This window comes from Zeugodacus cucurbitae, chromosome 4 (assembly GCF_028554725.1).
Source record: "Zeugodacus cucurbitae isolate PBARC_wt_2022May chromosome 4, idZeuCucr1.2, whole genome shotgun sequence".
Lineage (NCBI taxonomy): Eukaryota > Metazoa > Arthropoda > Insecta > Diptera > Tephritidae > Zeugodacus > Zeugodacus cucurbitae.
Window position 1 is genome coordinate 51,678,357 of NC_071669.1, and position 14,906 is coordinate 51,693,262.

Sequence of the window (14,906 nt, forward strand, 5' to 3'; positions counted from 1 at the left end):
TGTAACCTCACTTGCGTTGTGTGGAAATTACAGTTACAAAATATATTATATGAATACAAGTATTTCAACAATTTGCCAGCGGAGGTGTGTAAACAAGGTGTTATAAATGGAAAACCATACCTGCTACTCCTTAAATATGAGTATGGCGCAAAAAGGTCACAAACAAAAGTGTGGACTCGCAATGCGATTGTATTGTGCGTAGGCGTAATCCTCAAATTAGCTCAATTATCACCTTGAGACCCGAGTTTTTTGTTTGCGCAATCACGAAATGTTTCAAATATTTTAGTATATTACATTTAAAAATGGAATTCAAATAATAAAAAAATATGTGTTTACAAACTTTGCGAAGGGATTTACAATATTATTGCGAGAGTATTTGGGGATTTGCTAAAAGCCAGCATATGTGCGTATGTATGTGTGTATATGTGTTTGTAAGCTTTTCTTTATTATTACACTTTGTGTAAACTCACCTAAATAATACCGTTAAAAACCCCTTTTCAACATCAGCACTCATACCAAAAACACAATTCACTGAGTTTTTACGCGTGTCCGCTGTTTACCCAAGCATCCCTACATGCGAAGCGAATACAAAAAATTATACCATGCAACAAATAACAAAATTAGTTCATTTGTAGATTTGTATAATTTTGAGAATGTTTTCAACAATTTGAACAATTCCATCGTTACACAATGTGTTGCGTCGCCACCATAAATGTTGGATATGCCTGAGTATGCTACTTCTTTGCACGCTACTATGCTCTTTCCCCACATTAAAGTTACGCTAAAATATGAACTAAATTCAAATGAGCTTCGAACCCGCAAAAGTTCAATCTCAACGATTAAATATTTAAGCATTTGCATTTGTGTGCCCGGTGAATGAATGGTGACTGGCTAAAAGTTATGCAACTTATTTACCCAACAAACTTCACAATTTCACAAGAAACTATCATAATGCGCAGCAGCAGCAGCAGCAGCATGCTCATAAATTGCGGAATGCGGTGAGTAGTCTGAGCATTCGGCGCACTTGTTGTCACCAAAACGACCAACCAAAACCAAAAGAACAAGCAACCGAACAACTAACAGACTGACAAACCAACTAAAAACTGACAAACCGACGGAGCAACTAGCGCAGCATCGGTCTAACCAAAAAACCAACGCAGCAACTAACGAATCGCCTCAGTTCACAACGGTGAACCCATCACCCATCACCCATCAATGTACCACACACATTTCGGCAACAGGCGGCAAGTGAGCGCCGCCACAGGCAACTTATGCTTGCGCTCTGACCCGCAATTGCCCTTACAGAGCATAAACACACACCGTTACATACTTTTACGTGCAAATATTTGGCCAAAAGAAGCCATCAAAAGGTTAGGTTATTTGCATAATTTATGCGACTAAATTCCGTAGTCACTGCGCCACTTCCACTTTCATGCACCCTCACCTCCACTCTCTACACTTTGCCGCTCACTCACTCACTCGGTCATGTTGGCGTAGTTTATGGCCGTCGTAGAAAGGTTCAGCAGTGCGTGAATAAACGCTAAATTGTGGTTTGTGTTGCCATTTGGAGGTAATTGCGTCAGGCAAGACTGAAATTGGTATTTGTTTGTATCAATGAGCTTCATAATAATAAAGCTAGTGACACGTCAAGTTTCCAAAAGTAGCATAATTTACATACGCATACGCATCGACATCTACATCCATAGCTATGTATTATGTATACGACGCATTAATTCATAGAAATCTTCATAGCATACATTTAGGAGCGCATGCCGTTGTCGTCGCTGGCGTCTTGCTTAGTTTTAATATGTAAGCAAATCGTCAACATAACGCTTGAAATGACATAGCGTCAGCCTAATCTAAAACATTTGGTGCATTTAGTTAAATTAGATTTGTCAGCCTCAGGCGGTTTTAAGATGAGTTTCTTTGCATTGCTTATTTTTGTGTTAAAATAGGGTTTTCTGTAAAGGAATATAAATAATTATGTAAATAACTCTGCAAGAGTAATACTCGAAAATCTTTACACTATGCTTGGTTCGTTCTAAATGTAAAATTGTCATATCACATGCTTTCCAAATTTATTTAATTTATTAAGGTAGTAGTCTGCTTTAGAAGCCGAAAAAAGCGTTTTTTAGCAATTTTTTTTTGAAAGGGAAGGAAATGATTGCAGTAAACGGAATTTTAAGACGATAGACGATAGTGTACTATATTTAAGGCTTAAAAAACAAATTCAATTATTATTAAAAAATATTGAAATTTTTTCAAAGTTGTAAGTATTTTTCTGGAGCGCCTGGAGTCTGCAATTGTAAATCGGTGCCGGTGATCGAGGTCGTGCGATGCATCTGAAACAGTCGAACCAATTTTTTTTTTTTAATTTTTATAAGTATATTTTCTTTATAAACTAAAAACATACCGAAGAAGTTATAAAATTCCAAATTTTTTCGAAGTTTGAAAAAAAAATTCACTTTTTTAAGAAAAAAAAATTGTCTTTAAGTTGCAAAACAAGTAGTTTAAATAATAGTTTTGTCCAACTTGTTTAGTTCAAATAGAAGATAATTTAATACTGAAGCTAGATCACTTTGGCTTTTTTCGATCGGACATATATTCTTTTTGCTATCGCCGACACCGTTTTCTAACACTTGTGAAAATGAAAACTCGAGAAAACGCGCTTTAAAGTCTGCCTGAGCTTTCGGACCTGCTCGACGCTCGGCCACTAAAACTGCTCTAGCTTCAAAAAAAAGTCGAATTGGCCTCTGGAATTTTAAAGACATATTCTTGGATAGTTTTGGAAGAGATTTAAAACAAAACAAAAAAATCGATTTTTGAAATCTGTAAAGCAGACTACTGCCTTAAATAGAACAATATGTTTAAAGAAATTATCCCAATATTCAGTTATACTATCCACGGGAAGATCATTTGTTTTTTGAGACGTCAAGGTGGATGTGGACGGTTAAGTTTTCGGAATTTTTATATAAAATTTTCAAAAAATACTCATTAAATAAGTTGAAATAAGTACTTTTAATATATAACAAATACCCTCATTTCAACCTTTGAAACCCACCTAAGTCCTCATGACGGAGGCCGATATGATGGGTTCAAAAATTTTTTTTTAATTATAAATTGCTTTCTAACATGTATAGAATACGGTAGTAAAGTGATTTTTTTAAAATTCGAAGTCGTTGTAAAGATACAGCAGTTAGAAGAAGAAACTGTCGGAAGCGCACTTCTCTCCTCCATCCATCGGGAGTGTTCAGAACGCTGTAACTCATGTTCTACACAATATGTTTTGCTTAAAATTTATATTTATACTGTCTAAATATATGTTAATAAATGATAGTAAACTGAGACACTATCTCTTAACTGGTCGTAGAACATAAATTCTAAAAAACCATTAAGAAACAGGCCATCACATCGGATGACCCCTTTAAGTTATGTTATATTATGCGATGCTACATTATGTTATATTAACTATTCTATGCTTTGCTATGCAATAACAGGCTCTAATTTGACATTAGTTTCTATACCCATATAGAAAAGACAAGATTTCCAAAAGACGGACCAAAGAAACCCAAAAGAAAGAGCCAGATTTCAAAACCGATGGTGATTTGGATTTTGTTCTCTTCGAATAAAGAGCTCAAAATTGATCAAAAATTGTTAAAAAACGGTTACTTTTTAATAATTGTCCTAAATTAAATTTTATACTTTGATGTTAAAAAATTATCAACAAAATCTTTCTATATTATTATCTATACGAGTGGGATCTTTAATTATTCATAAATAATTTTGTAATTATTGATAAATAACCGAACCCGGAGCTTATAAGAGTAAGTTTTATAGAGAAACATAAATTAACACCGGCGGCTCAAAGGGTCTTATTTGCGGTCAAAATAGAACAAAAGCTCGAGGGAAACTGCTTAATTTTTATGAGAATCAGTTTGGAATTAGAATTTTTGGAGAAAACTACTTTATAAGCTATACAGCCTGTAGGAATATCTTCTACTATAACCATACACTCAGGCAGATTCTGCAATCCGGTTTTTTTGTATTAACAGTCTTTTATTTCGAATCTGTCCTATTAACATTGAGCAAAAGTGATTTTCTTATTATAAACAACAGTATAGAAAATTAAAACATTATTTCATTTATTCAAATATATCTTAATATATTACTTACTTAGTATATGTACTTATTTTCTAAAGGGTAAGTCTAGGACATGATATCTTTTTAGTCTTTGGGCTTCTTGAATATCATCTAGTAAGCATATTGCCAATTATTATTGTGATCACTTAGTTTATGGTTAAGATATTTATCGGATAGTCTATTTATTTCCTCTTTTACGTAACGAATTTGTAAATCTTTATGTATATTTTCATTTGTTATAAACAAAGGCGCATTTAAAATCATTCTTAGTGTTTTTGACTGATAACGTTGTAAAATTTCAATATTTGATTTGGAAGCCATACCACACAGCTGAATACCATATGTCCACACTGGTTTTAAGATCGTTTTGTATAATTTATTTTTATAATTTTATTTCAAAACTGAGTTCAGACTTCGAGCCAAGGAGTCAATACATTTTGTTTGTCTTAATTTTAAGTTAATGTCTCTTAGCTTTTATATGGTCTTTTCACGTAAGTTGTCGGTCAAGATACATTCCAAGGTATTTAACAGAATTATTTTGAGGAATAGGAGTGCCATTTATATATACATGAGTGCAATCCGAATGAAAGTGAAAATTAAAAAAAAAAATGTGGAATTTGAAAAGTAAAATCGAAATTCAGTACACCAAATATCGGAATGGAAGTGAATTTGCTTGAATTTCGCTCGAAATTGAATTATAGAACCTGCCTGTATATATAATTCTTGATGTTCCAAAACATTCAGATCGTTTTACTAACTCTCATAACGATATTACGCACGGAGATTTCATGGTCGGCAATAATGAAGAAAAAGAGAAGAAATATATTTAAATTCTTCTATGACCACTTTAATATCGGATAATATAGGGGCTTTTAATTCTATATATATTTGTTTTGTTATAGAATCTTTAACTGAATTTTTAAAATATTTTAGGTAACAACACTGTTTAAGCCTTGTAATTTTGACCAGACTCCCTTACTAAGTACTCGTAGTTTTCAATTATTATTTCCTTTATGAGTTAACGAAAAAAAAAAGTTTTACCGACCGTTGTATATATTTTACAATTTTTAAAGTAATTTTGATATACATTTTGACATAGCCTGCCAATGAGAGACCGTCATCTGAACAATATGTTTCTGAATTATACTTTTTACGACAAAAAACGATTTGTAGATAGATAATGAAGGTTCTGAGATATGTAAAAAACAATTGTGTGGTTATCTATCTTACTTGATTTCCTAAGTCGCCATTAAATCTCAAAGAATCCTCCTATCATCATATTATATAACATATAAAATTTTTTTGTAGAATTTACGAACACATTTTAAAGATTTTTACAGCAAAAAACCCGCCAGGTGTCTTAATGCGTTGGTTTAGATCCATCTTAGTGTAAAATGAATAAATAATTCTATATTTGTCTTCGAATAAACTATCTTACGGCGTTCATTTCGTGCATAAATAAATATTTTCACATAACAAGCATGAAGAACTTGCTTTGACCTCTACTTAAATCTGTCTCTTACTAGTGTTACATATGTAAAATGTCTATATATAATAAATATGTATATAAAGAACTCAAACGATGTCATATACTTCTTACAATATTTGCTAGCAAATATACTAACATTCGACTACAAACATATGCTAACACAACCTAATCTTTGATATTGGTTGTGCAGTTTCGGGCTAGCTCATTAGAATTCAAAGCAATGTTTAGAATTGACTACCCTAACGCATGCGAATGCAAATGCAAATGTGAATGAGATGCTCTGTACGACACGCCCTAAGAACACAAGAACGTGCAGAACATTTGCTACAAGTCAACGGCAAGGACTAAGCGCGCAGCCAGTGGAGCAGAGTCAGCCATGGTTAGCGCAAAGTACTCTTAATCCTCCCTCGGAAACCCCATACGCAGCGTAGAAGTGTGTTTTCAGCCCGAAAGCCAACAGCTGAAAAGCTGTAAAGCGTAAAATAAACATAAATAAAAGTGGCAACTGAAATTGGCAAACGCACTGTGCAACCAAAGACAAACCAATAACAGACAATCGACAGACAAAAAGTTGGTTCAAAGACTGCCAAAGCTTTCGTTTCTTCAGTCAGAGTATATGTGAGAAGAAACGACTATTTCTTCCTCATGGTGGGGTATTGAAAACAAGCTACTGAAGTTGGTACTTAGTACAGTTACTTGTTTAATCCTGCGGTTGGTGTGTTTCTTTTGATAGTGTTGTAAGTAACTGTTTGTTATATATGTTAGTTATAGCTGTATCCTGTGTAATCAAAAGCCCATTAATAGATATGACTATTATTTGAGAATTGTCGAATTTAAATAATCTATATATATCCATAACAACTCAAATGCTCATATTTTTTAATATGATTCTTAATTATCGCCTCCGAAATAGTCTACTTTTGAGTCAATACACACATAACAATTATTAATCCAGTTTCTCATATAATAGCCTTCTTTTAAGGAATTTCCTTTTAAAACCTCCAATTTTTTCATGGTATGGCCAGGAACATATTTTTGGCATTTCCGAACTGGATAAAGTCAGATCTGTCAAATAAGCTGACTAAACGAAGAGTTTTTGTTTCATCTTAGGACAAAAATGATGTCTCAAACGGGCTGGAATATGGACGTTGCCCTAAAGCAACACGGCTTTCTACAAAATGCAATAGTTTTCAAGAATTGCCTACCTTATATGTTTCAAGAACGATTACTGCTACCAGGAAGAAGAAGAGGAAGAAACGATTACACACCTTCTATATGGATGTAAGGCTCTGTATAGGAAAATAATTGCAACTATTGGACGCGGTTTTCTCGAGGATGTGGGTGAAGTTATATGAACTTTTTCACTTTATTAAGACCACAGGGTGGTTCAAAGATGACTCTATAGTGTGAGGGATCACAGTGATGTCACAATGGGCCTCCAAAAGGCCTAGGTGCGTCGTTTTGACAACCACATAACCTAACTAACCTAACCTATATATTTCAAAATGACCAATAGATAATTTTCATCATCTGTTTGACCAACCAAAATGCTAAAAGAAGAAAGCGATGAGCATCAACTGGTTTTAATAGACTTCAACATTGTTTCTTTTCTTTTCGTGTCGGTTTTTTTAGTCGTCAGTCGTCGTTAAGTTTTCTAATGCTATCGTCACAAATAGAAGATAGACAACTTAATTGAGGTATTCTATTTTTTCCCAATCTCTCTACAGACACCGAATAATTATTTTTTAATTAATCAAAAGCTTCAATAATAATATTTTTGTGTACAAATTTTGCAGACAACCGAAGAAAGTTCTGGATAGTGGACCTATAACTGATCGTTTCACAATTACGGGCGAAATCGGACCACGACTACTTTCCCTATATAACAATTTTGAATTTCATCTGATTCGTTCACTTTATATATACATACAGATATATATTTGTTCCTGTTACTCCTGCAAGGAGCATAGGGCCGACGGAAGCAAACGAAGTATCGATGTTTTCGAAAAATCGATATTTTGGTCAAAAAGCATAGTTACATCGAACCATCGATGTTTGCATCCCTAATAGGACCACAGCTTTACAATGTGTAAATGAAGCACCGGTGAAGATATCGTTCCTACAATATCGGCTCTAAGTAACTGAAACGGACCCGGATTCTGATTCTTTTCCGGCTAAGGACTGTCAAATCGGTAGCATGCCTTAGAATTTGTTGGGTAATATTTTAAGCCGCTCCAACAACAACAACATATCGGAGCAAAACTTTGCACAAATACTGCATTTCTAGTTTGCAATTGCCCGTCTAAAAATCAACGAAATCGGACTATACCGAAAAAGCCAATTTTTATCAAAAATATAGGTAAATCTCGAAGATTTATCGAAATTCGGAAATTTGTTTCTTACAATAGTGTGCCTCTTTGTCAAAAGTAGGCGAAATCGAGTTTCTACACCCTTTTGAGTATATGGGGGCTACTCAATATATGGATTTCAAACTTCCGGACACTTTTTTCGCAGAAAAAGTAATTGAAATCGGTTCGTGAATTACACCAGCTTCCATAGATTATAATTATTGGTTTTCGTTATTCTAAAATTGTTCTGGTTGTTCAAATGTTCTTAAAAATCGTCTGGTATTATTCCAGAGCTCATTCCGAAAAAGTAATGAGATCGCTTCTCTGGAATTTTTATATTTTAGCGAGAATTCTATTTGGCACTGGCTTCCAAGAGATCAGTCGTTAAAACCACTGATTTAATATTTGATGGAAAAGAGGAAAGAATGTTCTGGACCAATTTGGACAACTCGAAAGATTTTTCAGGGTGAGGTGTGGAGTTTTCTGCAATGTTCTTATCCATCTTAGCTTACCGAATTGCTTATAGAAGACTTTTTGGAGGTTACAAACCGATCGAAATTAAATATATTTTCAATTCGACTTTATTATTTTATAATTGATTAATTTTACTCCAAAGTGCAGAATGCAGACTCTATATTGTTGAAATAGTGGAAAATAAAGGCGTAAGCAAAACGCGCAAGCGAAATGCGTAAGCAGATAAATGAAATTCAATTAATCTCGGTATTCATGGCCGCTGACGCTGTAAAATGCGCAGCACTATTTAAGAAGGTGTTTTGCAGCTAAAGTCACACGCTTCTGACATTTTAATGATGATGTCATGAATAAATTAGTTGCGTAAGGTTGCAGCAACGCCACCTATTTTACGCGCGGCGGCACTCGCCTGCCCTATTTACGGGCTTTAATGTCAAAAGGATTCACGTTGATGTTTTATGACTTTTTGATGTTAACTCAGGCGTTGATGGATATACACAACCACACACACACACATACGTACACAAGCACAAGCAGTGTGCTCTTTAAAGGCGTTGCACGCGGTGGGCGGGCGCGCGGCAGCGTCAGTGGCAGTTTGTAACGACTATAACGGCTGTGGGCTATTGACTTAACGTGCGACGGGGCGTGGTTGACAATGGCGGCTCACTTTCGAGGCAACCGATGCCGATAAACGTTAACGACGTTTATTTTCATTTTGAGGTTTCAAACTTAATGAGAAATATGAAGTGAACCGCAAAACGCAAAAGTTGTAAACCGCAACTGTTGTCTTGTGCGTACGGGAGTGACTAACTGTAGATACATGCATATATGTACATGTGTATGCTGGAGGATATATATAAATTGACAAATATATATGCATATGTGTTGCATTTGTTTGGAATACATTGATATATGAACGCATATAAATTAATGTGTGAAAAATTATTTAGAATGTCACCTGTTAATTTTAAATTTTTGGTGTAATTTCTTTCTTTAATTGAAGTCGTTTAACTCTAAGCTATGCATAATCCTTTTCAAGAACAGCAAAAGACTAAATTTTAAATGTGTTTGCAAAAATCTAATTTACCAATAGAGCACTTCATACTCTCTCTCTCCTTAAGGGGTTATATACAGTTAGGATTAGTTAAGGTTAAAAATCGATTTTTTTGTGTTTTCTTAATATATATATATATCTGAGTATACACACACGTCGAGCCCACGAATATTTTCAATGTTATAGACATATTAGTGAAACTTTAAACTCGTTTTTCTCGAAACGTTGTTTTCAAAGTCGGTGAGCAAGATTTCTCAGAAACGGCCGAACCGACCGGTCTGGAATTTTTACACAAGCTTCTTAACTATATTTTTTAGTAATTAATCGAAGGATTTTCCCATCCGATGAAAATTTCTTATTTTTATAAACAATTAAAGACCCGAATTTTGGTCGAAAATAGAACCTTTTGCTTTGAGTAGCCGCCATTTTGTCAAACATTTTTTTTTTTGCTAATTCCTTCGATCAATCACTAGATTATTTACTATATTAATGAAATTTATTTGGTTTTTCCTTTTTAGATGATAAACGTTGGCAATATCAACGTTCCCGATAATTATTTTTGGCAATAAAAAATATGTGAATATAGTTTAAGATTGTCATAATATACCTGCCAAGTTTCAAATCAATAAACCAAATAGTTTGCTTAGAAAAATGCTTGAAAAATGCCTTTTTTCGACCTCCTAACTTTATATAACCCCTTAAAATTTGTACAAACAGTTTTCGTTATTCAGTTTTTTTTTTTTTCATTTTATTGTGAGAATTTGATCAAACGATGATAAAGAAAGGTTGGAAAATGGACCGCTCCTTAACATATTTTTTGTCATATATCTCATCAGCTACTAAAACTATATTAACCAAATTGACGGGAAACATTTTCTTCAAGCATTTTGTCATACAGTATTATGTGGAATCAGATAATAACCCCGCCCAAATCCTATATAAAGGTTATGTTGAAAATAACAATTTTTGAAAACAAAAAGCATAAGCGTTAATTACACTGTGATAGTTTTTTTTCAAAAAAAAAAAAAGACAAGACCAAATTCTACGGTTTCCCCCTATTTCGGGTCTTACGAATCGAACTGCATCATTACTTTTTTGAGTTACAATCATGGTTTCATACAAAAATTTTTGTTGAAGTTTTTCATCAAAGTGGCCCATTGTAAGAGAAGGCACATTTTTCTTCGGTCTCTAACTTTTTTAATGTTGACTTTTTTGGTAAACTTTCTTTGGCAAAGCTTCTCAGAATAAGCCCGTCTTTAAGCTCTTAGATGACTGTAAACCCCAAAATCAATGTTTTTTGTGTCCTTAAAGCCAATATGTCGAAAAAACTGAAATTTAATCCATTTTTTTAATGTTTTTGTTAATGTAATGCTGTGCCAAAAATGCATAAAATAATCACAATACTTCGCTAGCTCTCTTATAACCTAATGATAAGATTTCCAAATTTAACAAAATGATACTAACGTATAGTCTTGAATAGTCGATATTGTCAGACTGCGATGATCATTGCCATCTCAAGGCCTTAAAAAATAATATGACCTCGATTGAAACATAGCTTAAGAAGTATTGACTTATAGCTTTACCTATCGTGGCCCCCTTCTCTGATTATTATTTAGATCAAAATAATCCATAACTTGAACTGATCTGACTCTCTAATTCTTAGTCCACACCTGACCCCTAACTTTATCTTTTATGACCCCTCAAACTATAAACAAACTAGGCTTTAGACGGGCTCTTCATATGTAAAGAAACTTGACCTCAAGCGAAGCTCAATGCGTTAATGATTTATGGTAGAGGTCAATGACCTTTCATAGGCGATAACGACCTTTGATAGGTCAGGGGGGAAATATTTCCATTTGCGAAAAGTCCAGTTGCCAAGTCATTAGCTTCCTATGTTTCACTCAAAAATATGGGATTATACGATTTCGATCATGAATCACTAAGACCAGACGTATATGTATGTGTCACAAAGCAAGTATATTACCTTAGAATTGGGTGCTGAGGTTACTCTTGAAGCTAGCTGTCTCAAAATACTAGGCTACTTGGCCCAAACTCTGTATCGCTGGTAACATACCTAATTACAAATCTTAAAGTTAACCGGATATGACACCAGGACATTTTATTGGCCGAGAGATGGAACCTGCCCATTAACTTACATGTAGAGATGATTATAACGGAAGCTCAACCAGTTGTGACTCCGTCGAGAAGCGAAGAAAATTAACAGATTGCTTATGCGACTTCTGATGTTCCGATTTATCTAGAAACCCCATTAATCTACTGGTATAGAAATACTGAAAATGTATTCTAGTTGGGCATTACTGCAAATTAAGACTGTTAGAAAAAAATATAACAGAGTTCCTGAACTCAAGTTTTCAGTAATTTTAGAGAATCGTTGAGTTCTGAGACATATGAGGAGCACTCTGTCGGCAGTTGCATTGTACGGAATCGAATTCCTGATTCGACCTCTGTTTAGTGCACTTCGGCAGACAATTACAAACATCCGTTCGAGATGAACTTGAAGGCTCTTTTCTATATATCAATACTTGTTCAATCACTGCGACTTAAAATCTAAATCCGCTCTCTTTACTAACCGGCAATTCAAATTTCCTCATTTAATATTATATAAGTATATTACAAAGAAGTGATATTGTTTAATTGTTTTATTTAAAATGCTTTATTGCCCCACTACACACATTTTCATTCCAACTTTTGGAGTAATAAATGAAATTTCTATTTAAACAAAATTGAATACTACAGTTTTTCTATAAATACTCACCAAGGCTACTACTAATTAGGCAATTGGCTTTTGAATCCTTTTTCACATATTTAATACTTAAAGGGTAAATGAAAATTAAAATAAAAATTGCTCTTTTACAGTTTCGAAAGTATTTTCCACAGATAAGTGCCAGAAGTGCACGAGTATCTACAATCATATGGGGATAAGGGCATGTGTGGGTGTGTGGCACTTGTAAGAATAATACAATAGTTCCACAAAACAACTCTACCGGTCACCGCAGCAACCACAAAGTGTAAAACCCAAAGGACCGAAACGCCCAACATTAGTAGGAACGTATACTGCGCTCACACCCCCACACGCAAAGTGATGGATCCCATGCAAATGCCTCATGCATGCGCCTAGGACCAAATGCATCAAAATGGTGTAGTGCGCAAGAGTCATGTGCTGTACGTGCAGCATATGGCATGTTTGATAGAATGCAACACTGTTCTATGGACAAGAATCCCAGTAAGACACGAAGGAAACGAGATTTAAGATTTATGCTTTCTTTTCTTGTTACTACTCGAGTCAGAAACTTAGTATTATATTTGTAGCGTTGATGTTAACTTTGAACATTGGATCCTTATGCAGAATATGCCAGATTGATATAGCTAAAGCTCTCTCTTGGGGGGTTTTACAGTTATAAAGGCATTCCTCTAATGAATAAGTTTTGAACAACGCTGGTGAAACGACAGTCCTTAAAGTATATAATTTCGTGTTCCTTCCGATTACGAACATTCGACTTTCATTGAAGACTTCATCGTTTTATCTCTTCAGTTGTTTTATACCTTACAGGTCAGCATAGAACTCGCATAGAAAATATTTATGTAAGCATCAGTAACTCAGAGCCCTCTATATATACATATCTCCGTATACAAAGTGCCGTGTCGCAGTGTTATTAAAAAGCGCCACCAACTACTATGTACAATAGCAACAACAACAGTAATACGAACATCGGACGATTTCAACGAAATCATGTCACCACAAGGTTGACACTCGATTTAAACAACCCAACCAAAAGTGCAAGAGGCCAACCGACAAACAACAAAACTCTGTGGATTCTGCGGCGCAAGGTTGGTTGCACCATTAAAAGGTGTGTCGAGCGGGTGTAACAGATATATATGTAGGTGCTTGTGTGTATGCAGGTATATTTGAGTGTTGACCTGGGCTTGTGTGCACATTGCTGCTGGTCCTATTTGGTTACAAACCCTAAAGTATGGGTATGTGTGTATGCGAGTGAGGACATCACGCATCATTTCAGTTGCTATTGCCAACCTCAAACATGATTTCCATTTCAAAGGACACACGATTATAGATTCTGTGAATATTCAAACTCGAGAATATACTCGTAACTTAAGCCGGTCATTGGAGTTGATAGTTGTGACTCGGTAAGAAATGAGTTACTGGAAATTGTGGGGATACTATCAGATTCGAGAATGTGCAATCCAAACTGTGGTGATGTTTAAAATTAAGTCGAGAATCTGAATGTTAATCAGTCCTTCAAAAATATCTAAATTTTTTTCTATTTTGAATCGACGAAATACGTAATAAAGTGGTGGGTAGCAAATTACAATTAATATTACTAAACTAAACTAAAGCCTATTTTGAAATTTCAACCCCCTTTTTGTAGGAAAATGTTATCTTCCCGTCCTATAAATAGAATTCAGATCGATGACCACCCCATCCAAGTGAATTGAGTGTTTGACTGGAGTTAGATCTCCAATGAAAGGCTGACATATAATATCACTGGCTTATCGAAGAAGCCTTAAAAAATAACAAGAAAACTCTATAAACAATCTCAGATAGTCAGGTTGTCTGGCTTGTCGAAAAAGCCTTAAAATTTTTTTTTTTTTTTTCGAAGAAAATCCTATAAAGAATTTCAGACAGCCAGGTTCAACTTTGCGTAACTTGCCCTAGTTAGCACTTCTCAAACAGGAATTGTCGAATATGGTTTTAGAACAGCGATGGAATACCACAAAATGTCTCCGATGCCACAATAAGTTCTAAAAAGATAAATATACTCGGAGTTATCCGAGCTTTATAATATATTGAAACCCACAGAGCTACTGATAACAACTGTTGGATCGAAATACCAAACAATTCCTGCGTATAACCTCTAAATTTTCAGCTTCTCGGAACTGCAATGTTTAGTAAAATGAAAAAGATAAGATCTGTGACAATAGTTTGACATTCATGGAAGATTCGACATATGAAAAATGGATCCTGAATAACCTCTTTTGGAGGCGATATATTATAAACCGACAAAGGCAATTTTCACAGATTCCGTATGATTTTCTAACCCAACATAAAGTAATCAACCGATATTCCCACTTGGATATCTAGAACGGTAGACAAAAAAATTATTGAAGAGTGATCTACTAGATTAACGACAACGAAATCAATATGTTCTTTTTCCTAAACGGTCCTACAATAGTGTACGTATAACTTATTGACCAACTAGGCTGCTATGTCAACGTCGAGTGAATGCCTTTGCCAATACTCCATATACAGGCAAACGTGTACAAACACATAAATACCCGTATGTGTCGTTCATTTTCTGGTTGGAGTACTACAACTACAAGAACAGCAACAGCAGGCGATTGAACTGTTGTAAGCACAAAGACAAGG